The 23,141-nt window shown below is 37.2% G+C and overlaps 18 non-coding genes across 18 annotated transcripts; all 18 read right to left on the bottom strand.

The window, feature by feature from the left end:
- Positions 1 to 504: 504 nt before the first annotated feature.
- Positions 505 to 576, bottom strand: TRNAA-CGC (transfer RNA alanine (anticodon CGC)). The gene has a single exon. It is a non-coding gene; the product is annotated as a tRNA-Ala (tRNA).
- An 851-nt stretch (positions 577 to 1,427) lies between these two features.
- TRNAA-CGC (transfer RNA alanine (anticodon CGC)) lies at positions 1,428 to 1,499 on the bottom strand. Its single transcript has one exon. It is a non-coding gene; the product is annotated as a tRNA-Ala (tRNA).
- Positions 1,500 to 2,350: 851 nt separating this feature from the next.
- TRNAA-CGC (transfer RNA alanine (anticodon CGC)) lies at positions 2,351 to 2,422 on the bottom strand. Its single transcript has one exon. It is a non-coding gene; the product is annotated as a tRNA-Ala (tRNA).
- An 850-nt stretch (positions 2,423 to 3,272) lies between these two features.
- TRNAA-CGC (transfer RNA alanine (anticodon CGC)) lies at positions 3,273 to 3,344 on the bottom strand. Its single transcript has one exon. It is a non-coding gene; the product is annotated as a tRNA-Ala (tRNA).
- Positions 3,345 to 5,118: 1,774 nt separating this feature from the next.
- On the bottom strand, positions 5,119 to 5,190 carry TRNAA-CGC (transfer RNA alanine (anticodon CGC)). The gene has a single exon. It is a non-coding gene; the product is annotated as a tRNA-Ala (tRNA).
- Positions 5,191 to 6,038: 848 nt separating this feature from the next.
- TRNAA-UGC (transfer RNA alanine (anticodon UGC)) lies at positions 6,039 to 6,110 on the bottom strand. Its single transcript has one exon. It is a non-coding gene; the product is annotated as a tRNA-Ala (tRNA).
- Positions 6,111 to 6,961: 851 nt separating this feature from the next.
- TRNAA-CGC (transfer RNA alanine (anticodon CGC)) lies at positions 6,962 to 7,033 on the bottom strand. The gene has a single exon. It is a non-coding gene; the product is annotated as a tRNA-Ala (tRNA).
- An 851-nt stretch (positions 7,034 to 7,884) lies between these two features.
- Positions 7,885 to 7,956, bottom strand: TRNAA-CGC (transfer RNA alanine (anticodon CGC)). The gene has a single exon. It is a non-coding gene; the product is annotated as a tRNA-Ala (tRNA).
- An 851-nt stretch (positions 7,957 to 8,807) lies between these two features.
- On the bottom strand, positions 8,808 to 8,879 carry TRNAA-CGC (transfer RNA alanine (anticodon CGC)). The gene has a single exon. It is a non-coding gene; the product is annotated as a tRNA-Ala (tRNA).
- Positions 8,880 to 9,730: 851 nt separating this feature from the next.
- TRNAA-CGC (transfer RNA alanine (anticodon CGC)) lies at positions 9,731 to 9,802 on the bottom strand. Its single transcript has one exon. It is a non-coding gene; the product is annotated as a tRNA-Ala (tRNA).
- Positions 9,803 to 12,498: 2,696 nt separating this feature from the next.
- TRNAA-CGC (transfer RNA alanine (anticodon CGC)) lies at positions 12,499 to 12,570 on the bottom strand. Its single transcript has one exon. It is a non-coding gene; the product is annotated as a tRNA-Ala (tRNA).
- Positions 12,571 to 13,421: 851 nt separating this feature from the next.
- On the bottom strand, positions 13,422 to 13,493 carry TRNAA-UGC (transfer RNA alanine (anticodon UGC)). The gene has a single exon. It is a non-coding gene; the product is annotated as a tRNA-Ala (tRNA).
- A 1,773-nt stretch (positions 13,494 to 15,266) lies between these two features.
- Positions 15,267 to 15,338, bottom strand: TRNAA-CGC (transfer RNA alanine (anticodon CGC)). Its single transcript has one exon. It is a non-coding gene; the product is annotated as a tRNA-Ala (tRNA).
- An 848-nt stretch (positions 15,339 to 16,186) lies between these two features.
- On the bottom strand, positions 16,187 to 16,258 carry TRNAA-UGC (transfer RNA alanine (anticodon UGC)). Its single transcript has one exon. It is a non-coding gene; the product is annotated as a tRNA-Ala (tRNA).
- Positions 16,259 to 17,109: 851 nt separating this feature from the next.
- On the bottom strand, positions 17,110 to 17,181 carry TRNAA-CGC (transfer RNA alanine (anticodon CGC)). The gene has a single exon. It is a non-coding gene; the product is annotated as a tRNA-Ala (tRNA).
- Positions 17,182 to 18,032: 851 nt separating this feature from the next.
- Positions 18,033 to 18,104, bottom strand: TRNAA-CGC (transfer RNA alanine (anticodon CGC)). The gene has a single exon. It is a non-coding gene; the product is annotated as a tRNA-Ala (tRNA).
- Positions 18,105 to 20,800: 2,696 nt separating this feature from the next.
- TRNAA-CGC (transfer RNA alanine (anticodon CGC)) lies at positions 20,801 to 20,872 on the bottom strand. The gene has a single exon. It is a non-coding gene; the product is annotated as a tRNA-Ala (tRNA).
- A 1,775-nt stretch (positions 20,873 to 22,647) lies between these two features.
- On the bottom strand, positions 22,648 to 22,719 carry TRNAA-CGC (transfer RNA alanine (anticodon CGC)). The gene has a single exon. It is a non-coding gene; the product is annotated as a tRNA-Ala (tRNA).
- Between the last annotated feature and the right edge of the window lie 422 nt (positions 22,720 to 23,141).

Raw genomic sequence — 23,141 nt, forward strand, 5'->3', positions numbered from 1 at the left:
AAGAATGCATGCTAAGACTGCCTCTTGGGCATTGCTAGAAAATGCTTCAACAGACAATCTATGTAGACTTCATATGTTGTCATCATTCCATGCTTTGAAAATTCATTAAGTGCTTGCCCTCCAAGCCCATGTCCATCCTCTTTTTGTTCACAAAGTGTTTGAACTTGTCTCTTAATCTTAATTAGTTTTGCTATATTATTTGTCTCGCTCTTTTATTAAACTTTGCTCGGGTAGTCGCCTTCAGTTCCCACTGAAAATAAAAAATCTATTTCCTTCTTACCATATGTTTTCCCTCAGTGTAGGAGAATGGCAAGAGGCATTCAATGGGAACTTAACTTTGAAAAATGGAATGAAGAAGATGATGAATATAATCATAATTGATTTATTTTTTATGATTTGTATTCAACTTTGACTATTGCTGTAGAGTACTTTTATTGGTTTCCTTGTTAACTTTGGCTCTACTAGAGAGTTTACATATGGTAAAAAGCTGTATTTTGTGAAACTTGGAGATGCCGGGGATTGAATCCGGGGCCTCATACATGCGAAGCATGCGCTCTACCACTGAGCTACATCCCCTATAAGCTGCTATTTTCTTATGCACAAGTGATTGCAGCTTTACATTTCACTTGAGATTTACTACTTTTCAGTGTTATTAGGGATATATTAGAGGATGGAAGCATAACCATTATACCATGCTTGACTGCAAGGACTTTATGGCTTTCATGGCTGATGAGAATGCAAGTAGATGCCCATTCCAAACACTGGAATGCTCTTAAAGTTCTCCATCAGAGACTGGTTTATCATCAGAATCCCCTACTTTTACTAATGAATGGTGTGGATATTGATCAAGTTTTGCTAACTAGAGGGCTGTCTTACATTCTGTTTGGTCATCAGTGTCAGAACTTAGCAGAAGGGCACAAAGAATGCATGCTAAGACTGCCTCTTGGGCATTGCTAGAAAATGCTTCACAATACAATCTATGTAGACTTCATATGTTGTCATCATTCCATGCTTTGAAATTTCATTAAGTGCTTGCCCTCCAAGCCCATGTCCATCCTCTTTTTGTTCACAAAGTGTTTGAACTTGTCTTTCAATCTTAATCATTTAGTTCTGCTATATTATTTGTCACGCTCTTTTATTAAACTTTGCTCGGGTAGTCGCCTTCAGTTCCCACTGAGAATAAAAAATCTATTTCCTACTTACCATAAGTTTTCCCTCAGTGTAGGAGAATGGCAATAGGCATTCAATGGGAACTTAACTTTGAAAAATGGAATGAAGAAGATGATGAATATTATCATATTTGATTGATTTTTTATGATTTGTATTCAACTTTGACTATTGCTGTAGAGTACTTTTATTGGTTTGCTTGTTAACTTTGGCTCTACTAGAGAGTTTACATATGGTAAAAAGCTATATTTTATGAAACTTGGCGATGCCGGGAATTGAACCCGGGGCCTCATACATGCGAAGCATGCGCTCTACCACTGAGCTACATCCCCTATAAGCTGCTATTTTCTTATGCACAAGTGATTGCAGCTTTACATTTCACTAGAGATTTACTACTTTTCAGTGTTATTAGGGATATATTAGAGGATGGAAGCATAACCATTATACCATGCTTGACTGCAAGGACTTTATGGTTTTCATGGCTGATGACAATGCAAGTAGATGCCCATTCCAAACACTGGAATGCTCTTAAAGTTCTCCATCAGAGACTGGTTTATCATCAGAATCCCCTACTTTTACTAATGAATGGTGTGGATATTGATCAAGTTTTGCTAACTAGAGGGCTGTCTTACATTCTGTTTGGTCATCAGTGTCAGAACTTAGCAGAAGGGCACAAAGAATGCATGCTAAGACTGCCTCTTGGGCATTGCTAGAAAATGCTTCACAATACAATCTATGTAGACTTCATATGTTGTCATCATTCCATGCTTTGAAATTTCATTAAGTGCTTGCACTCCAAGCCCATGTCCATCCTCTTTTTGTTCACAAAGTGTTTGAACTTGTCTTTCAATCTTAATCATTTAGTTCTGCTATATTATTTGTCACGCTCTTTTATTAAACTTTGCTCGGGTAGTCGCCTTCAGTTCCCACTGAGAATAAAAAATCTATTTCCTACTTACCATAAGTTTTCCCTCAGTGTAGGAGAATGGCAATAGGCATTCAATGGGAACTTAACTTTGAAAAATGGAATGAAGAAGATGATGAATATTATCATATTTGATTGATTTTTTATGATTTGTATTCAACTTTGACTATTGCTGTAGAGTACTTTTATTGGTTTGCTTGTTAACTTTGGCTCTACTAGAGAGTTTACATATGGTAAAAAGCTATATTTTATGAAACTTGGCGATGCCGGGAATTGAACCCGGGGCCTCATACATGCGAAGCATGCGCTCTACCACTGAGCTACATCCCCTATAAGCTGCTATTTTCTTATGCACAAGTGATTGCAGCTTTACATTTCACTAGAGATTTACTACTTTTCAGTGTTATTAGGGATATATTAGAGGATGGAAGCATAACCATTATACCATGCTTGACTGCAAGGACTTTATGGTTTTCATGGCTGATGACAATGCAAGTAGATGCCCATTCCAAACACTGGAATGCTCTTAAAGTTCTCCATCAGAGACTGGTTTATCATCAGAATCCCCTACTTTTACTAATGAATGGTGTGGATATTGATCAAGTTTTGCTAACTAGAGGGCTGTCTTACATTCTGTTTGGTCATCAGTGTCAGAACTTAGCAGAAGGGCACAAAGAATGCATGCTAAGACTGCCTCTTGGGCATTGCTAGAAAATGCTTCACAATACAATCTATGTAGACTTCATATGTTGTCATCATTCCATGCTTTGAAATTTCATTAAGTGCTTGCACTCCAAGCCCATGTCCATCCTCTTTTTGTTCACAAAGTGTTTGAACTTGTCTTTCAATCTTAATCATTTAGTTCTGCTATATTATTTGTCTCGCTCTTTTATTAAACTTTGCTCAGGTAGTCGCCTTCAGTTCCCACTGAGAATAAAAAATCTATTTCCTACTTACCATAAGTTTTCCCTCAGTGTAGGAGAATGGCAATAGGCATTCAATAGGAACTTAACTTGAAAACTGGAATGAAGAAGATGATGAATATAATCATATTTGTTTGATTTTTTATGATTTGTATTCAACTTTGACTATTGCTGTAGAGTACTTTTATTGGTTTGCTTGTTTTCTTTGGCTCTACTAGAGAGTTTACATATGGTAAAAAGCTGTATTTTGTAAAACTTGGGGATGCCGGGGATTGAAACCGGGGCCTCATACATGCGAAGCATGCGCTCTACCACTGAGCTACATCCCCTATGAGCTGCTATTTTTTTATGCACAAGTGATTGCAGCTTTACATTTCACTAGAGATTTACTACTTTTCAGTGTTATTAGGGATATATTAGAGGATGGAAGCATAACCATTATACCATGCTTGACAGCAAGGACTTTATGGTTTTCATGGCTGATGAGAATGCAAGTAGATTCCCATTCCAAACACTGGAATGCTCTTAAAGTTCTCCATCAGAGACTGGTTTATCATCAGAATCCCCTACTTTTACTAATGAATGGTGTGGATATTGATCAAGTTTTGCTAACTAGAGGGCTGTCTTACATTCTGTTGGGTCATCAGTGTCAGAACTTAGCAGAAGGGCACCAAGAATGCATGCTAAGACTGCCTCTTGGGCATTGCTAGAAAATGCTTCACAAGACAATCTATGTAGACTTCATATGTTGTCATCATTCCATGCTTTGAAATTTCATTAAGTGCTTGCCCTCCAAGCCCATGTCCATCCTCTTTTTGTTCACAAAGTGTTTGAACTTGTCTCTTAATCTTAATCAATTAGTTTTGCTATATTATTTGTCTCGCTCTTTTATTAAACTTTGCTCGGGTAGTCGCCTTCAGTTCCCACTGAAAATAAAAAATCTATTTCCTACTTACCATATGTTTTCCCTCAGTGTAGGAGAATGGCAAAAGGCATTCAATGGGAACTTAACTTTGAAAAATGGAATGAAGAAGATGATGAATATAATCATATTTGATTGATTATTTATGATTTGTATTCAACTTTGACTATTGCTGTAGAGTACATTTATTGGTTTGCTTGTTAACTTTGGCTCTACTAGAGAGTTTACATATGGTAAAAAGCTGTATTTTGTAAAACTTAGAGATGCCGGGGATTGAACCCGACGCCTCATACATGCGAAGCATGCGCTCTACTACTGAGCTACATTCCCTCTGAGCTGCTATTTTCTTATGCACAAGTGATTGCAGCTTTACATTTCACTAGAGATTTACTACTTTTCAGTGTTATTTCGGATATCTTAGAGGATGGAAGCATAACCATTATACCATGCTTGACTGCAAGGACTTTATGGTTTTCATGGCTGATGACAATGCAAGTAGATGCCCATTCCAAACACTGGAATGCTCTTAAAGTTCTCCATCAGAGACTGGTTTATCATCAGAATCCCCTACTTTTACTAATGAATGGTGTGGATATTGATCAAGTTTTGCTAACTAGAGGGCTGTCTTACATTCTGTTTGGTCATCAGTGTCAGAACTTAGCAGAAGGGCAAAAAGGATGCATGCTAAGACTGCCTCTTGGGCATTGCTAGCTAATGCTTCACCAGACAATCTTTGTAGAGTTGATATGTTGTCATCATTCCATGCTTTGAAATTTCATTAAGTGCTTGCCCTCCAAGCCCATGTCCATCCTCTTTTTGTTCACAAAGTGTTTGAACTTGTCTCTCAATCTTAATCATTTAGTTCTGCTATATTATTTGTCTCGCTCTTTTATTAAACTTTGCTCAGATAGTCGCCTTCAGTTCCCACTGAGAATAAAAAATCTATTTCCTACTTACCATATGTTTTCCCTCAGTGTAGGAGAATGGCAATTGGCATTCAATAGGAACTTAACTTTGAAAACTGGAATGAAGAAGATGATGAATATAATCATATTTGATTTATTTTTTATGATTTGTATTCAACTTTGACTATTGCTGTAGAGTACTTTTATTGGTTTGCTTGTTTTCTTTGGCTCTACTAGAGAGTTTACATATGGTAAAAAGCTGTATTTTGTAAAACTTGGAGATGCCGGGGATTGAATCCAGGGCCTCATACATGCGAAGCATGCGCTCTACCACTGAGCTACATCCCCTATGAGCTGCTATTTTTTTATGCACAAGTGATTGCAGCTTTACATTTCACTAGAGATTTACTACTTTTCAGTGTTATTATGGATATATTAGAGGATGGAAGCATAACCATTATACGATGCTTGACTGCAAGGACTTTATGGTTTTCATGGGTGATGAGAATGCAAGTAGAAGCCCATTCCAAACATTGGAATGCTCTTAAAGTTCTCCATCAGAGAATGGTTTATCATCAGAATCCTCTACTTTTACTAATGAATGGTGTGGATATTGATCAAGTTTTGCTAACTAGAGGGCTGTCTTACATTCTGTTTGGTCATTTGTGTCAGAACTTAGCAGAAGGGCACAAAGGATGCATGCTATGACTGCCTCTTGGGCATTGCTAGCTAATGCTTCACCAGACAATCTAAGTAGAGTTCATATGTTGTCATCATTCAATGCTTTGAAATTTCATTAAGTGCTTGCCCTCCAAGCCCATGTCCATCCTCTTTTTGTTCATAAAGTGGTTGAACTTGTCTCTCAATCTTAATCATTTAGTTCTGCTATATTATTTGTCTCGCTCTTTTATTAAACTTTGCTCAGGTAGTCGCCTTCAGTTCCCACTGAGAATAAAAAATCTATTTCCTACTTACCATAAGTTTTCCCTCAGTGTAGGAAAATGGCAATAGGCATTCAATGGGAACTTAACTTTGAAAAATGGAATGAAGAAGATGAAAATAATCATATTTGATTGATTTTTTATGATTTGTATTCAACTTTGACTATTGCTGTAGAGTACTTTTATTGGTTTGCTTGTTAACTTTGGCTCTACTAGAGAGTTTACATATGGTAAAACGCTGTATTTTGTGAAACTTGGAGATGCCAGGGATTGAACCCGGGGCCTCATACATGCAAAGCATGCGCTCTAACACTGAGCTACATCCCCTATAAGCTACTATTTATTTATGCACAAGTGATTGCAGCTTTACATTTCACTAGAGATTTACTAATTTTCAGTGTTATTAGGGATATATTAGAGGATGGAAGCATAACCATTATACCATGCTTGACTGCAAGGACTTTATGGCTTTCATGGCTCATGAGAATGCAAGTAGATTCCCATTCCAAACACTGGAATGCTCTTTAAGTTCTCCATCAGAGACTGGTTTATCATCAGAATCCCCTACTTTTACTAATGAATGGTGTGGATATTGATCAAGTTTTGCTAACTAGAGGGCTGTCTTACATTCTGTTTGGTCATCAGTGTCAGAACTTAGCAGAAGGGCACAAAGAATGCATGCTAAGACTGCCTCTTGGGCATTGCTAGAAAATGCTTCAACAGACAATCTATGTAGACTTCATATGTTGTCATCATTCCATGCTTTGAAAATTCATTAAGTGCTTGCCCTCCAAGCCCATGTCCATCCTCTTTTTGTTCACAAAGTGTTTGAACTTGTCTCTTAATCTTAATCAATTAGTTTTGCTATATTATTTGTCTCGCTCTTTTATTAAACTTTGCTCGGGTAGTCGCCTTCAGTTCCCACTGAAAATAAAAAATCTATTTCCTTCTTACCATATGTTTTCCCTCAGTGTAGGAGAATGGCAAGAGGCATTCAATGGGAACTTAACTTTGAAAAATGGAATGAAGAAGATGATGAATATAATCATATTTGATTTATTTTTTATGATTTGTATTCAACTTTGACTATTGCTGTAGAGTACTTTTATTGGTTTGCTTGTTTTCTTTGGCTCTACTAGACAGTTTACATATGGTAAAAAGCTGTATTTTGTAAAACTTGGAGATGCCGGGGATTGAATCCGAGGCCTCATACTTGCGAAGCATGCGCTCTACCACTGAGCTACATCCCCTATGAGCTGCTATTTTTTTATGCACAAGTGATTGCAGCTTTACATTTCACTAGAGATTTACTACTTTTCAGTATCATTAGGGATATATTAGAGGATGGAAGCATAACCATTATACCATGCTTGACTGCAAGGACTTTATGGTTTTCATGGCTGATGAGAATGCAAGTAGATGCCCATTCCAAACACTGGAATGCTCTTAATGTTCTCCATCAGAGACAGGTTTATCATTAGAATCCCTTACTTTTACTAATGAATGGTGTGGATATTGATCAAGTTTTGCTAACTAGAGGGCTGTCTTACATTCTGTTTGGTCATCAGTGTCAGAACTTAGCAGAAGGGCAAAAAGGATGCATGCTAAGACTGCCTCTTGGGCATTGCTAGAAAATGCTTCACAAGACAATCTATGTAGACTTCATATGTTGTCATCATTCCATGCTTTGAAATTTCATTAAGTGCTTGCCCTCCAAGCCCATGTCCATCCTCTTTTTGTTCATAAAGTGGTTGAACTTGTCTCTCAATCTTAATCATTTAGTTCTGCTATATTATTTGTCTCGCTCTTTTATTAAACTTTGCTCAGGTAGTCACCTTCATTTCCCACTGAGAATAAAAAATCTATTTCCTACTTACAATATGTTTTCCCTCAGTGTAGGAGAATGGCATTAGGCATTCAATGGGAACTTAACTTTGAAAAATGGAATGAAAAAGATGATGAATATAATCATATTTGATTAATTTTTTATGAACTGTGTTCAACTTTGACTATTGCTGTAGAGTACTTTTATTGGTTTGCTTGTTATCATTGGCTCTACTAGAGAGTTTACATATGGTAAAAATCTGTATTTTTTAAAACTTGGAGTTGCCGGGGATTGAACCCGGGGCCTCATACATGCGAAGCATGCGCTCTACAACTGAGCTACATCCCCTATGAGCTGCTATTTTCTTATGCACAAGAGATTGCAGCTTTACATTTCACTAGAGATTTACTACTTTTCAGTGTTATTAGGGATATCTTAGAGGATGGAAGCATAACCATTATACCATGCTTGACTACAAGGACATTATGGTTTTCATGGCTGATGAGAATGCAAGTAGATGCCCATTCCGAACATTGGATTGCTCTTAAAGTTCTCCATAAGAGACTGGTTTATCATCAGAATCCCCTACTTTTGCTAATGAATGGTGTGGATATTGATCAAGTTTTGCTAAATAGAGGGCTGTCTTACATTCTGTTTGGTCATCAGTGTCAGAACTTAGCAAAAGGGCACAAAGGATGCATGCTATGATAGCCTCTTGGGCATTGCTAGCTAATGCTTCAACAGACAATCTATGTAGAGTTCATATGTTGTCATCATTCCATGCTTTGAAATGTCATTAAGTGCTTGCCCTCCAAGCCCTTGTCCATCCTCTTTTTGTTCACAAAGTGTTTGAACTTGTCTCTTAATCTTAATCAATTAGTTTTGCTATATTATTTGTCTCGCTCTTTTATTAAACTTTGCTCGGGTAGTCGGCTTCAGTTCCCACTGAAAATAAAATATCTATTTCCTACTTACCATATGTTTTCCCTCAGTGTAGGAGAATGGCAATAAGCATTCAATGGGAACTTAACTTTGAAAAATGGAATGAAGAAGATGATGAATATAATCATATTTGATTGATTTTTTATGATTTGTATTCAACTTTGACTATTGCTGTAGAGTACTTTTATTGGTTTGCTTGTTAACTTTGGCTCTACTAGAGAGTTTACATATGGTAAAAAGCTGTATTTTGTAAAACAAAGAGATGCCGGGGATTAACCCCGGGGCCTCATACATGCGAAGCATGCGCTCTACCACTGAGCTACATCTCCTATAAGCTGCTATTTTCTTATGCACAAGTGATTGCAGCTTTACATTTCACTAGAGATTTACTACTTTTCAGTGTTATTAGGGATATATTAGAGGATGGAAGCATAACCATTATACCATGCTTGACTGCAAGGACTTTATGGTTTTCATGGCTGATGAGAATGCAAGTAGATGCCCATTCCAAACACTGGAATGCTCTTAAAGTACTCCATCAGAGACTGGTTTATCATCAGAATCCCCTACTTTTACTAATGAATGGTGTGGATATTGATCAAGTTTTGCTAACTAGAGGGCTGTCTTACATTCTGTTTGGTCATCAGTGTCAGAACTTAGCAGAAGGGCACAAAGGATGCATGCTAAGACTGCCTCTTGGGCATTGCTAAAAAATGCTTCACAAGACAATCTATGTAGACTTCAGATGTTGTCATCATTCCATGCTTTGAAATTTCATTAAGTGCTTGCCCTCCAAGCCCATGTCCATCCTCTTTTTGTTCATAAAGTGGTTGAACTTGTCTCTCAATCTTAATCATTTAGTTCTGCTATATTATTTGTCTCGCTCTTTTATTAAACTTTGCTCAGGTAGTCGCCTTCAGTTCCCACTGAGAATAAAAAATCTATTTCCTACTTACCATAAGTTTTCCCTCAGTGTAGGAGAATGGCAATAGGCATTCAATGGGAACTTAACCTTGAAAAATGGAATGAAGAAGATGATGAATATAATCATATTTGATTGATTTTTTATGATTTGTATTCAACTTTGACTATTGCTGTAGAGTACTTTTATTGGTTTGCTTGTTAACTTTGGCTCTCCTAGAGAGTTTACATATGGTAAAAAGCTGTATTTTGTGAAACTTAGAGATGCCGGGGATTGAACCCGGGGCCTCATACATGCGTAGCATGCACTCTACCACTGAGCTACATCCCCTATAAGCTGCTATTTTCTTATGCACAAGTGATTGCAGCTTTACATTTCACTAGAGATTTACTACTTTTCAGTGTTATTAGGGATATATTAGAGGATGGAAGCATAACCATTATACCATGCTTGACTGCAAGGACTTTATGGTTTTCATGGCTGATGAGAATGCAAGTAGATGCCCATTCCGAACATTGGAATGCTCTTAAAGTTCTCCATAAGAGACTGGTTTATCATCAGAATCCCCTACTTTTACTAATGAATGGTGTGGATATTGATCAAGTTTTGCTAAATAGAGGGCAGTCTTACATTCTGTTTGGTCATCAGTGTCAGAACTTAGCAAAAGGGCACAAAGGATGCATGCTATGACTGCCTCTTGGGCATTGCTAGCTAATGCTTCAACAGACAATCTATGTAGAGTTCATATGTTGTCATCATTCCATGCTTTGAAATTTCATTAAGTGCTTGCCCTCCAAGCCCATGTCCATCCTCTTTTTGTTCACAAAGTGTTTGAACTTGTCTCTTAATCTTAATCAATTAGTTTTGCTATATTATTTGTCTCGCTCTTTTATTAAACTTTGCTCGGGTAGTCGCCTTCAGTTCCCACTGAAAATAAAAAATCTATTTCCTACTTACCATATGTTTTCCCTCAGTGTAGGAGAATGGCAAAAGGCATTCAATGGGAACTTAACTTTGAAAAATGGAATGAAGAAGATGATGAATATAGTCATATTTGATTGATTATTTATGATTTGTATTCAACTTTGACTATTGCTGTAGAGTACTTTTATTGGTTTGCTTGTTAACTTTGGCTCTACTAGAGAGTTTACATATGGTAAAAAGCTGTATTTTGTAAAACTTGGAGATGCCTGGGATTGAATCCGGGGCCTCATACATGCGAAGCATGCGCTCTACCACTGACCTACATCCCCTATGAGCTGCTATTTTTTTATGCACAAGTGATTGCAGCTTTACATTTCACTAGAGATTTACTACTTTTCAGTGTCATTAGGGATATATTAGAGGATGGAAGCATAACCATTATACCATGCTTGACTGCAAGGACTTTATGGTTTTCATGGGTGATGACAATGCAAGTAGAAGCCCATTCCAAACATTGGAATGCTCTTAAAGTTCTCCATCAGAGACTGGTTTATCATCAGAATCCCTTACTTTTACTAATGAATGGTGTGGATATTGATCAAGTTTTGCTAACTAGAGGACTATCTTACATTCTGTTTGCTCATCAGTGTCAGAACTTAGCAGAAGGGCACAAAGGATGCATGCTATGACTGCCTCTTGGGCATTGCTAGCTAATGCTTCAACAGACAATCTATGTAGAGTTCATATGTTGTCATCATTCCATGCTTTGAAATTTCATTAAGTGCTTGCCCTCCAAGCCCATGTCCATCCTCTTTTTGTTCACAAAGTGTTTGAACTTGTCTTTCAATCTTAAACAATTAGTTTTGCTATATTATTTGTCTCGCTCTTTTATTAAACTTTGCTCAGGTAGTCGCCTTCAGTTCCCATGAAAATAAAAAATCTATTTCCTACTTACCATAAGTTTTCCCTCAGTGTAGGAGAATGGCAATAGGCATTCAATAGGAACTTAACCTTGAAAACTGGAATGAAGAAGATGATGATTATAATCATATTTGTTTGATTTTTTATGATTTGTATTCAACTTTGACTATTGCTGTAGAGTACTTTTATTGGTTTCCTTGTTAACTTTGGCTCTACTAGAGAGTTTACATATGGTAAAAAGCTGTATTTTGTGAAACTTGGAGATGCCGGGGATTGAACCCGGGGCCTCATACATGCGAAGCATGCGCTCTACCACTGAGAACAATCCCCTATAAGCTGCTATTTTCTTATGCACAAGTGATTGCAGCTTTACATTTCACTTGAGATTTACTACTTTTCAGTGTTATTAGGGATATATTAGAGGATGGAAGCATAACCATTATACCATGCTTGACTGCAAGGACTTTATGGTTTTCATGGCTGATGACAATGCAAGTAGATGCCCATTCCAAACACTGGAATGCTCTTAAAGTTCTCCATCAGAGACTGGTTTATCATCAGAATCCCCTACTTTTACTAATGAATGGTGTGGATATTGATCAAGTTTTGCTAACTAGAGGGCTGTCTTACATTCTGTTTGGTCATCAGTGTCAGAACTTAGCAGAAGGGCACAAAGAATGCATGCTAAGACTGCCTCTTGGGCATTGCTAGAAAATGCTTCACAATACAATCTATGTAGACTTCATATGTTGTCATCATTCCATGCTTTGAAATTTCATTAAGTGCTTGCCCTCCAAGCCCATGTCCATCCTCTTTTTGTTCACAAAGTGTTTGAACTTGTCTTTCAATCTTAATCATTTAGTTCTGCTATATTATTTGTCACGCTCTTTTATTAAACTTTGCTCGGGTAGTCGCCTTCAGTTCCCACTGAGAATAAAAAATCTATTTCCTACTTACCATAAGTTTTCCCTCAGTGTAGGAGAATGGCAATAGGCATTTAATGGGAACTTAACTTTGAAAAATGGAATGAAGAAGATGATGAATATTATCATAATTGATTGATTTTTTATGATTTGTATTCAACTTTGACTATTGCTGTAGAGTACTTTTATTGGTTTGCTTGTTAACTTTGGCTCTACTAGAGAGTTTACATATGGTAAAAAGCTATATTTTATGAAACTTTGAGATGCCGGGAATTGAACCCGGGGCCTCATACATGCGAAGCATGCGCTCTACCACTGAGCTACATCCCCTATAAGCTGCTATTTTCTTATGCACAAGTGATTGCAGCTTTACATTTCACTAGAGATTTACTACTTTTCAGTGTTATTAGGGATATATTAGAGGATGGAAGCATAACCATTATACCATGCTTGACTGCAAGGACTTTATGGTTTTCATGGCTGATGACAATGCAAGTAGATGCCCATTCCAAACACTGGAATGCTCTTAAAGTTCTCCATCAGAGACTGGTTTATCATCAGAATCCCCTACTTTTACTAATGAATGGTGTGGATATTGATCAAGTTTTGCTAACTAGAGGGCTGTCTTACATTCTGTTTGGTCATCAGTGTCAGAACTTAGCAGAAGGGCACAAAGAATGCATGCTAAGACTGCCTCTTGGGCATTGCTAGAAAATGCTTCACAATACAATCTATGTAGACTTCATATGTTGTCATCATTCCATGCTTTGAAATTTCATTAAGTGCTTGCACTCCAAGCCCATGTCCATCCTCTTTTTGTTCACAAAGTGTTTGAACTTGTCTTTCAATCTTAATCATTTAGTTCTGCTATATTATTTGTCTCGCTCTTTTATTAAACTTTGCTCAGGTAGTCGCCTTCAGTTCCCACTGAGAATAAAAAATCTATTTCCTACTTACCATAAGTTTTCCCTCAGTGTAGGAGAATGGCAATAGGCATTCAATGGGAACTTAACTTTGAAAAATGGAATGAAGAAGATGATGAATTTAATCATATTTGATTGATTTTTTATGATTTGTATTCAACTTTGACTATTGCTGTAGAGTACTTTTATAGGTTTGCTTGTTAACATTGGCTCTACTTGAGAGTTTACATATGGTAAAAAGCTGTATTTTGTGAAACTTGGAGATGTCGGGAATTGAACCCGGGGCCTCATACATGCAAAGCATGCGCTCTACAACTGAGCTACATCCCCTATGAGCTGCTATTTTCTTATGCACAAGTGATTGCAGCTTTACATTTCACTAGAGATTTACTACTTTTCAGTGTTATTAGGGATATATTAGAGGATGGAAGCATAACCATTATACCATGCTTGACTGCAAGGACTTCATGGTTTTCATGGCTGATGACAATGCAAGTAGATGCCCATTCCAAACACTGGAATGCTCTTAAAGTTCTCCATCAGAGACTGGTTTATCATCAGAATCCCCTACTTTTACTAATGAATGGTGTGGATATTGATCAAGTTTTGCTAACTAGAGGGCTGTCTTACATTCTGTTTGGTCATCAGTGTCAGAACTTAGCAGAAGGGCACAAAGAATGCATGCTAAGACTGCCTCTTGGGCATTGCTAGAAAATGCTTCACAATACAATCTATGTACACTTCATATGTTGTCATCATTCCATGCTTTGAAATTTCATTAAGTGCTTGCCCTCCAAGCCCATGTCCATCCTCTTTTTGTTCACAAAGTGTTTGAACTTGTCTTTCAATCTTAAACAATTAGTTTTGCTATATTATTTGTCTCGCTCTTTTATTAAACTTTGCTCAGGTAGTCGCCTTCAGTTCCCACTGAAAATAAAAAATCTATTTCCTACTTACCATAAGTTTTCCCTCAGTGTAGGAGAATGGCAATAGGCATTCAATAGGAACTTAACTTGAAAACTGGAATGAAGAAGATGATGAATATAATCATATTTGTTTGATTTTTTATGATTTGTATTCAACTTTGACTATTGCTGTAGAGTACTTTTATTGGTTTGCTTGTTTTCTTTGGCTCTACTAGAGAGTTTACATATGGTAAAAAGCTGTATTTTGTAAAACTTAGAGATGCCGTAGATTGAAACCGGGGCCTCATACATGCGAAGCATGCGCTCTACCACTGAGCTACATCCCCTCTGAGCTGCTATTTTCTTATGCACAAGTGATTGCAGCTTTACATTTCACTAGAGATTTACTACTTTTCAGTGTTATTTCGGATATCATAGAGGATGGAAGCATAACCATTATACCATGCTTGACTGCAAGGACTTTATGGTTTTCATGGCTGATGACAATGCAAGTAGATGCCCATTCCAAACACTGGAATGCTCTTAAAGTTCTCCATCAGAGACTGGTTTATCATCAGAATCCCCTACTTTTACTAATGAATGGTGTGGATATTGATCAAGTTTTGCTAACTAGAGGGCTGTCTTACATTCTGTTTGGTCATCAGTGTCAGAACTTAGCAGAAGGGCAAAAAGGATGCATGCTAAGACTGCCTCTTGGGCATTGCTAGCTAATGCTTCACCAGACAATCTTTGTAGAGTTGATATGTTGTCATCATTCCATGCTTTGAAATTTCATTAAGTGCTTGCCCTCCAAGCCCATGTCCATCCTCTTTTTGTTCACAAAGTGTTTGAACTTGTCTCTCAATCTTAATCATTTAGTTCTGCTATATTATTTGTCTCGCTCTTTTATTAAACTTTGCTCAGATAGTCGCCTTCAGTTCCCACTGAGAATAAAAAATCTATTTCCTACTTACCATATGTTTTCCCTCAGTGTAGGAGAATGGCAATTGGCATTCAATAGGAACTTAACTTTGAAAACTGGAATGAAGAAGATGATGAATATAATAATATTTGATTTATTTTTTATGATTTGTATTCAACTTTGACTATTGCTGTAGAGTACTTTTATTGGTTTGCTTGTTTTCTTTGGCTCTACTAGAGAGTTTACATATGGTAAAAAGCTGTATTTTGTAAAACTTGGAGATGCCGGGGATTGAATCCAGGGCCTCATACATGCGAAGCATGCGCTCTACCACTGAGCTACATCCCCTATGAGCTGCTATTTTTTTATGCACAAGTGATTGCAGCTTTACATTTCACTAGAGATTTACTACTTTTCAGTGTTATTAGGGATATATTAGAGGATGGAAGCATAACCATTATACGATGCTTGACTGCAAGGACTTTATGGTTTTCATGGGTGATGAGAATGCAAGTAGAAGCCCATTCCAAACATTGGAATGCTCTTAAAGTTCTCCATCAGAGAATGGTTTATCATCAGAATCCTCTACTTTTACTAATGAATGGTGTGGATATTGATCAAGTTTTGCTAACTAGAGGGCTGTCTTACATTCTGTTTGGTCATTTGTGTCAGAACTTAGCAGAAGGGCACAAAGGATGCATGCTATGACTGCCTCTTGGGCATTGCTAGCTAATGCTTCACCAGACAATCTAAGTAGAGTTCATATGTTGTCATCATTCAATGCTTTGAAATTTCATTAAGTGCTTGCCCTCCAAGCCCATGTCCATCCTCTTTTTGTTCATAAAGTGGTTGAACTTGTCTCTCAATCTTAATCATTTAGTTCTGCTATATTATTTGTCTCGCTCTTTTATTAAACTTTGCTCAGGTAGTCGCCTTCAGTTCCCACTGAGAATAAAAAATCTATTTCCTACTTACCATAAGTTTTCCCTCAGTGTAGGAAAATGGCAATAGGCATTCAATGGGAACTTAACTTTGAAAAATGGAATGAAGAAGATGAAAATAATCATATTTGATTGATTTTTTATGATTTGTATTCAACTTTGACTATTGCTGTAGAGTACTTTTATTGGTTTGCTTGTTAACTTTGGCTCTACTAGAGAGTTTACATATGGTAAAACGCTGTATTCTGTGAAACTTGGAGATGCCAGGGATTGAACCCGGGGCCTCATACATGCAAAGCATGCGCTCTAACACTGAGCTACATCCCCTATAAGCTACTATTTATTTATGCACAAGTGATTGCAGCTTTACATTTCACTAGAGATTTACTAATTTTCAGTGTTATTAGGGATATATTAGAGGATGGAAGCATAACCATTATACCATGCTTGACTGCAAGGACTTTATGGCTTTCATGGCTCATGAGAATGCAAGTAGATTCCCATTCCAAACACTGGAATGCTCTTTAAGTTCTCCATCAGAGACTGGTTTATCATCAGAATCCCCTACTTTTACTAATGAATGGTGTGGATATTGATCAAGTTTTGCTAACTAGAGGGCTGTCTTACATTCTGTTTGGTCATCAGTGTCAGAACTTAGCAGAAGGGCACAAAGAATGCATGCTAAGACTGCCTCTTGGGCATTGCTAGAAAATGCTTCAACAGACAATCTATGTAGACTTCATATGTTGTCATCATTCCATGCTTTGAAAATTCATTAAGTGCTTGCCCTCCAAGCCCATGTCCATCCTCTTTTTGTTCACAAAGTGTTTGAACTTGTCTCTTAATCTTAATCAATTAGTTTTGCTATATTATTTGTCTCGCTCTTTTATTAAACTTTGCTCGGGTAGTCGCCTTCAGTTCCCACTGAAAATAAAAAATCTATTTCCTTCTTACCATATGTTTTCCCTCAGTGTAGGAGAATGGCAAGAGGCATTCAATGGGAACTTAACTTTGAAAAATGGAATGAAGAAGATGATGAATATAATCATATTTGATTTATTTTTTATGATTTGTATTCAACTTTGACTATTGCTGTAGAGTACTTTTATTGGTTTGCTTGTTTTCTTTGGCTCTACTAGAGAGTTTACATATGGTAAAAAGCTGTATTTTGTAAAACTTGGAGATGCCGGGGATTGAACCCGGGGCCTCATACATGCGAAGCATGCGCTCTACCACTGAGCTACATCCCCTATGAGCTGCTGTTTTTTTATGCACAAGTGATTGCAGCTTTACATTTCACTAGAGATTTACTACTTTTCAGTATCATTAGGGATATATTAGAGGATGGAAGCATAACCATTATACCATGCTTGACTGCAAGGACTTTATGGTTTTCATGGCTGATGAGAATGCAAGTAGATGCCCATTCCAAACACTGGAATGCTCTTAATGTTCTCCATCAGAGACAGGTTTATCATTAGAATCCCTTACTTTTACTAATGAATGGTGTGGATATTGATCAAGTTTTGCTAACTAGAGGGCTGTCTTACATTCTGTTTGGTCATCAGTGTCAGAACTTAGCAGAAGGGCACAAAGGATGCATGCTAAGACTGCCTCTTGGGCATTGCTAGAAAATGGTTCACAAGACAATCTATGTAGACTTCATATGTTGTCATCATTCCATGCTTTGAAATTTCATTAAGTGCTTGCCCTCCAAGCCCATGTCCATCCTCTTTTTGTTCATAAAGTGGTTGAACTTGTCTCTCAATCTTAATCATTTAGTTCTGCTATATTATTTGTCTCGCTCTTTTATTAAACTTTGCTCAGGTAGTCGCCTTCATTTCCCACTGAGAATAAAAAATCTATTTCCTACTTACAATATGTTTTCCCTCAGTGTAGGAGAATGGCATTAGGCATTCAATGGGAACTTAACTTTGAAAAATGGAATGAAGAAGATGATGAATATAATCATATTTGATTAATTTTTTATGAACTGTGTTCAACTTTGACTATTGCTGTAGAGTACTTTTATTGGTTTGCTTGTTATCATTGGCTCTACTAGAGAGTTTACATATGGTAAAAATCTGTATTTTTTAAAACTTGGAGTTGCCGGGGATTGAACCCGGGGCCTCATACATGCGAAGCATGCGCTCTACAACTGAGCTACATCCCCTATGAGCTGCTATTTTTTATGCACAAGAGATTGCAGCTTTACATTTCACTAGAGATTTACTACTTTTCAGTGTTATTAGGGATATCTTAGAGGATGGAAGCATAACCATTATACCATGCTTGACTACAAGGACATTATGGTTTTCATGGCTGATGAGAATGCAAGTAGATGCCCATTCCGAACATTGGATTGCTCTTAAAGTTCTCCATAAGAGACTGGTTTATCATCAGAATCCCCTACTTTTACTAATGAATGGTGTGGATATTGATCAAGTTTTGCTAAATAGAGGGCTGTCTTACATTCTGTTTGGTCATCAGTGTCAGAACTTAGCAAAAGGGCACAAAGGATGCATGCTATGATAGCCTCTTGGGCATTGCTAGCTAATGCTTCAACAGACAATCTATGTAGAGTTCATATGTTGTCATCATTCCATGCTATGAAATGTCATTAAGTGCTTGCCCTCCAAGCCCTTGTCCATCCTCTTTTTGTTCACAAAGTGTTTGAACTTGTCTCTTAATCTTAATCAATTAGTTTTGCTATATTATTTGTCTCGCTCTTTTATTAAACTTTGCTCGGGTAGTCGGCTTCAGTTCCCACTGAAAATAAAATATCTATTTCCTACTTACCATATGTTTTCCCTCAGTGTAGGAGAATGGCAATAAGCATTCAATGGGAACTTAACTTTGAAAAATGGAATGAAGAAGATGATGAATATAATCATATTTGATTGATTTTTTATGATTTGTATTCAACTTTGACTATTCCTGTAGAGTACTTTTATTGGTTTGCTTGTTAACTTTGGCTCTACTAGAGAGTTTACATATGGTAAAAAGCTGTATTTTGTAAAACAAAGAGATGCCGGGGATTAACCTCGGGGCCTCATACATGCGAAGCATGCGCTCTACCACTGAGCTACATCTCCTATAAGCTGCTATTTTCTTATGCACAAGTGATTGCAGCTTTACATTTCACTAGAGATTTACTACTTTTCAGTGTTATTAGGGATATATTAGAGGATGGAAGCATAACCATTATACCATGCTTGACTGCAAGGACTTTATGGTTTTCATGGCTGATGAGAATGCAAGTAGATGCCCATTCCAAACACTGGAATGCTCTTAAAGTACTCCATCAGAGACTGGTTTATCATCAGAATCCCCTACTTTTACTAATGAATGGTGTGGATATTGATCAAGTTTTGCTAACTAGAGGGCTGTCTTACATTCTGTTTGGTCATCAGTGTCAGAACTTAGCAGAAGGGCACAAAGGATGCATGCTAAGACTGCCTCTTGGGCATTGCTAAAAAATGCTTCACAAGACAATCTATGTAGACTTCAGATGTTGTCATCATTCCATGCTTTGAAATTTCATTAAGTGCTTGCCCTCCAAGCCCATGTCCATCCTCTTTTTGTTCATAAAGTGGTTGAACTTGTCTCTCAATCTTAATCATTTAGTTCTGCTATATTATTTGTCTCGCTCTTTTATTAAACTTTGCTCAGGTAGTCGCCTTCAGTTCCCACTGAGAATAAAAAATCTATTTCCTACTTACCATAAGTTTTCCCTCAGTGTAGGAGAATGGCAATAGGCATTCAATGGGAACTTAACCTTGAAAAATGGAATGAAGAAGATGATGAATATAATCATATTTGATTGATTTTTTATGATTTGTATTCAACTTTGACTATTGCTGTAGAGTACTTTTATTGGTTTGCTTGTTAACTTTGGCTCTCCTAGAGAGTTTACATATGGTAAAAAGCTGTATTTTGTGAAACTTAGAGATGCCGGCGATTGAACCCGGGGCCTCATACATGCGTAGCATGCACTCTACCACTGAGCTACATCCCCTATAAGCTGCTATTTTCTTATGCACAAGTGATTGCAGCTTTACATTTCACTAGAGATTTACTACTTTTCAGTGTTATTAGGGATATATTAGAGGATGGAAGCATAACCATTATACCATGCTTGACTGCAAGGACTTTATGGTTTTCATGGCTGATGAGAATGCAAGTAGATGCCCATTCCGAACATTGGAATGCTCTTAAAGTTCTCCATAAGAGACTGGTTTATCATCAGAATCCCCTACTTTTACTAATGAATGGTGTGAATATTGATCAAGTTTTGCTAAATAGAGGGCAGTCTTACATTCTGTTTGGTCATCAGTGTCAGAACTTAGCAAAAGGGCACAAAGGATGCATGCTATGACTGCCTCTTGGGCATTGCTAGCTAATGCTTCAACAGACAATCTATGTAGAGTTCATATGTTGTCATCATTCCATGCTTTGAAATTTCATTAAGTGCTTGCCCTCCAAGCCCATGTCCATCCTCTTTTTGTTCACAAAGTGTTTGAACTTGTCTCTTAATCTTAATCAATTAGTTTTGCTATATTATTTGTCTCGCTCTTTTATTAAACTTTGCTCGGGTAGTCGCCTTCAGTTCCCACTGAAAATAAAAAATCTATTTCCTACTTACCATATGTTTTCCCTCAGTGTAGGAGAATGGCAAAAGGCATTCAATGGGAACTTAACTTTGAAAAATGGAATGAAGAAGATGATGAATATAGTCATATTTGATTGATTATTTATGATTTGTATTCAACTTTGACTATTGCTGTAGAGTACTTTTATTGGTTTGCTTGTTAACTTTGGCTCTACTAGAGAGTTTACATATGGTAAAAAGCTGTATTTTGTAAAACTTGGAGATGCCGGGGATTGAATCCGGGGCCTCATACATGCGAAGCATGCGCTCTACCACTGACCTACATCCCCTATGAGCTGCTATTTTTTTATGCACAAGTGATTGCAGCTTTACATTTCACTAGAGATTTACTACTTTTCAGTGTCATTAGGGATATATTAGAGGATGGAAGCATAACCATTATACCATTCTTGACTGCAAGGACTTTATGGTTTTCATGGCTGATGAGAATGCAAGTAGATGCCCATTCCAAACACTGGAATGCTCTTAAAGTTCTCCATCAGAGACTGGTTTATCATCAGTATCCCCTACTTTTACTAATGAATGGTGTGGATATTGATCAAGTTTTGCTAACTAGAGGGCTATCTTACATTCTGTTTGGTCATCAGTGTCAGAACTTAGCAAAAGGGCACAAAGGATGCATGCTATGACTGCCTCTTGGGCATTGCTAGCTAATGGTTCAACAGACAATCTATGTAGAGTTCATATGTTGTCATCATTCCATGCTTTGAAATTTCATTAAGTGCTTGCCCTCCAAGCCCATGTCCATCCTCTTTTTGTTCATAAAGTGGTTGAACTTGTCTCTTAATCTTAATCAATTAGTTTTGCTATATTATTTGTCTCGCTCTTTTATTAAACTTTGCTCGGGTAGTCGCCTTCAGTTCCCACTGAAAATGAAAAATCTATTTCCTACTTACCATATGTTTTCCCTCAGTGTAGGAGAATGGCAAAAGGCATTCAATGGGAACTTAACTTTGAAAAATGGAATGAAGAAGATGATGAATATAATCATATTTGATTGATTATTTATGATTTGTATTCAACTTTGACTATAGCTGTAGAGTTCTTTTATTGGTTTGCTTGTTAACTTTGGCTCTACTAGAGAGTTTACATATGGTAAAAAGCGGAATTTTGTAAAACTTAGAGATACCGGGGATTGAACCCGGGGCCTCATACATGTGAAGCATGCGCTCTAAAACTGAGCTACATCCCCTATGAGCTGCTATTTTCTGATGCACAAGTGATTGCAGCTTTACATTTCACTAGAGATTTACTACTTTTCAGTGTTATTAGGGATATATTAGAGGATGGAAGCATAACCATTATACCATGCTTGACTGCAAGGACTTTATGGTTTTCATGGGTGATGACAATGCAAGTAGAAGCCCATTCCAAACATTGGAATGCTCTTAAAGTTCTCCATCAGAGACTGGTTTATCATCAGAATCCCCTACTTTTACTAATGAATGGTGTGGATATTGATCAAGTTTTGCTAACTAGAGGACTATCTTACATTCTGTTTGCTCATCAGTGTCAGAACTTAGCAGAAGGGCACAAAGGATGCATGCTATGACTGCCTCTTGGGCATTGCTAGCTAATGCTTCAACAGACAATCTATGTAGAGTTCAAATGTTGTCATCATTCCATGCTTTGAAATTTCATTAAGTGCTTGCCCTCCAAGCCCATGTCCATCCTCTTTTTGTTCACAAAGTGTTTGAACTTGTCTCTCAATCTTAATCAATTAGTTTTGCTATAATATTTGTCTCGCTCTTTTATTAAACTTTGCTCGGGTAGTCGACATCAGTTCCCACTGAAAATAAAAAATCTATTTCCTACTTACCATATGTTTTCCCTCAGTGTAGGAGAATGGCAATAGGCATTCAATGGGAACTTAACTTTGAAAAATGGAATGAAGAAGATGATGAATATAATCATATTTGATTGATTTTTTTATGATTTGTATTCAACTTTGGCTATTGCTGTAGAGTACTTTTATTGGTTTGATTGTTATATTTGGCTCTACTAGAGAGTTTACATATGGTAAAAAGCTGTATTTTGTAAAACTTTGAGATGCCGGGGATTGAACCCAGAGCTTCATACATGCGAAGCATGCGCTCTACCACTGAGCTACATCCCCTATGAGCTGCTATTTGCTTATTCACAAGTTATTGCAGCTTTACATTTCACTAGAGATTTACTACTTTTCAGTGTTATTAGGGATATATTAGAGGATGGAAGCATAACCATTATACCATGATTGACTGCAAGGACTTTATGGTTTTCATGGGTGATGAGAATGCAAGTGGAAGCCCATTCCAAACATTGGAATGCTCTTAAAGTTCTCCGTCAGAGACTGGTTTATTATCAGAATCCCCTACTTTTACTAATGAATGGTGTGGATCTTGATCAAGTTTTGCTAACTAGAGGGCTGTTTTACATTCTGTTTGGTCATCAGTGTCAGATATTACCAAAAGGGCACAAAGGATGCATGCTATGACTGCCTCTTGGGCATTGCTAGCTAATGCTTAAACAGACAATCTATGTAGAGTGCATATGTTG

This window comes from Taudactylus pleione, unplaced genomic scaffold (genome assembly GCF_031769625.1).
Source record: "Taudactylus pleione unplaced genomic scaffold, aTauple2 ptg000070l, whole genome shotgun sequence".
NCBI classification, from domain to species: Eukaryota; Metazoa; Chordata; class Amphibia; order Anura; family Myobatrachidae; genus Taudactylus; species Taudactylus pleione.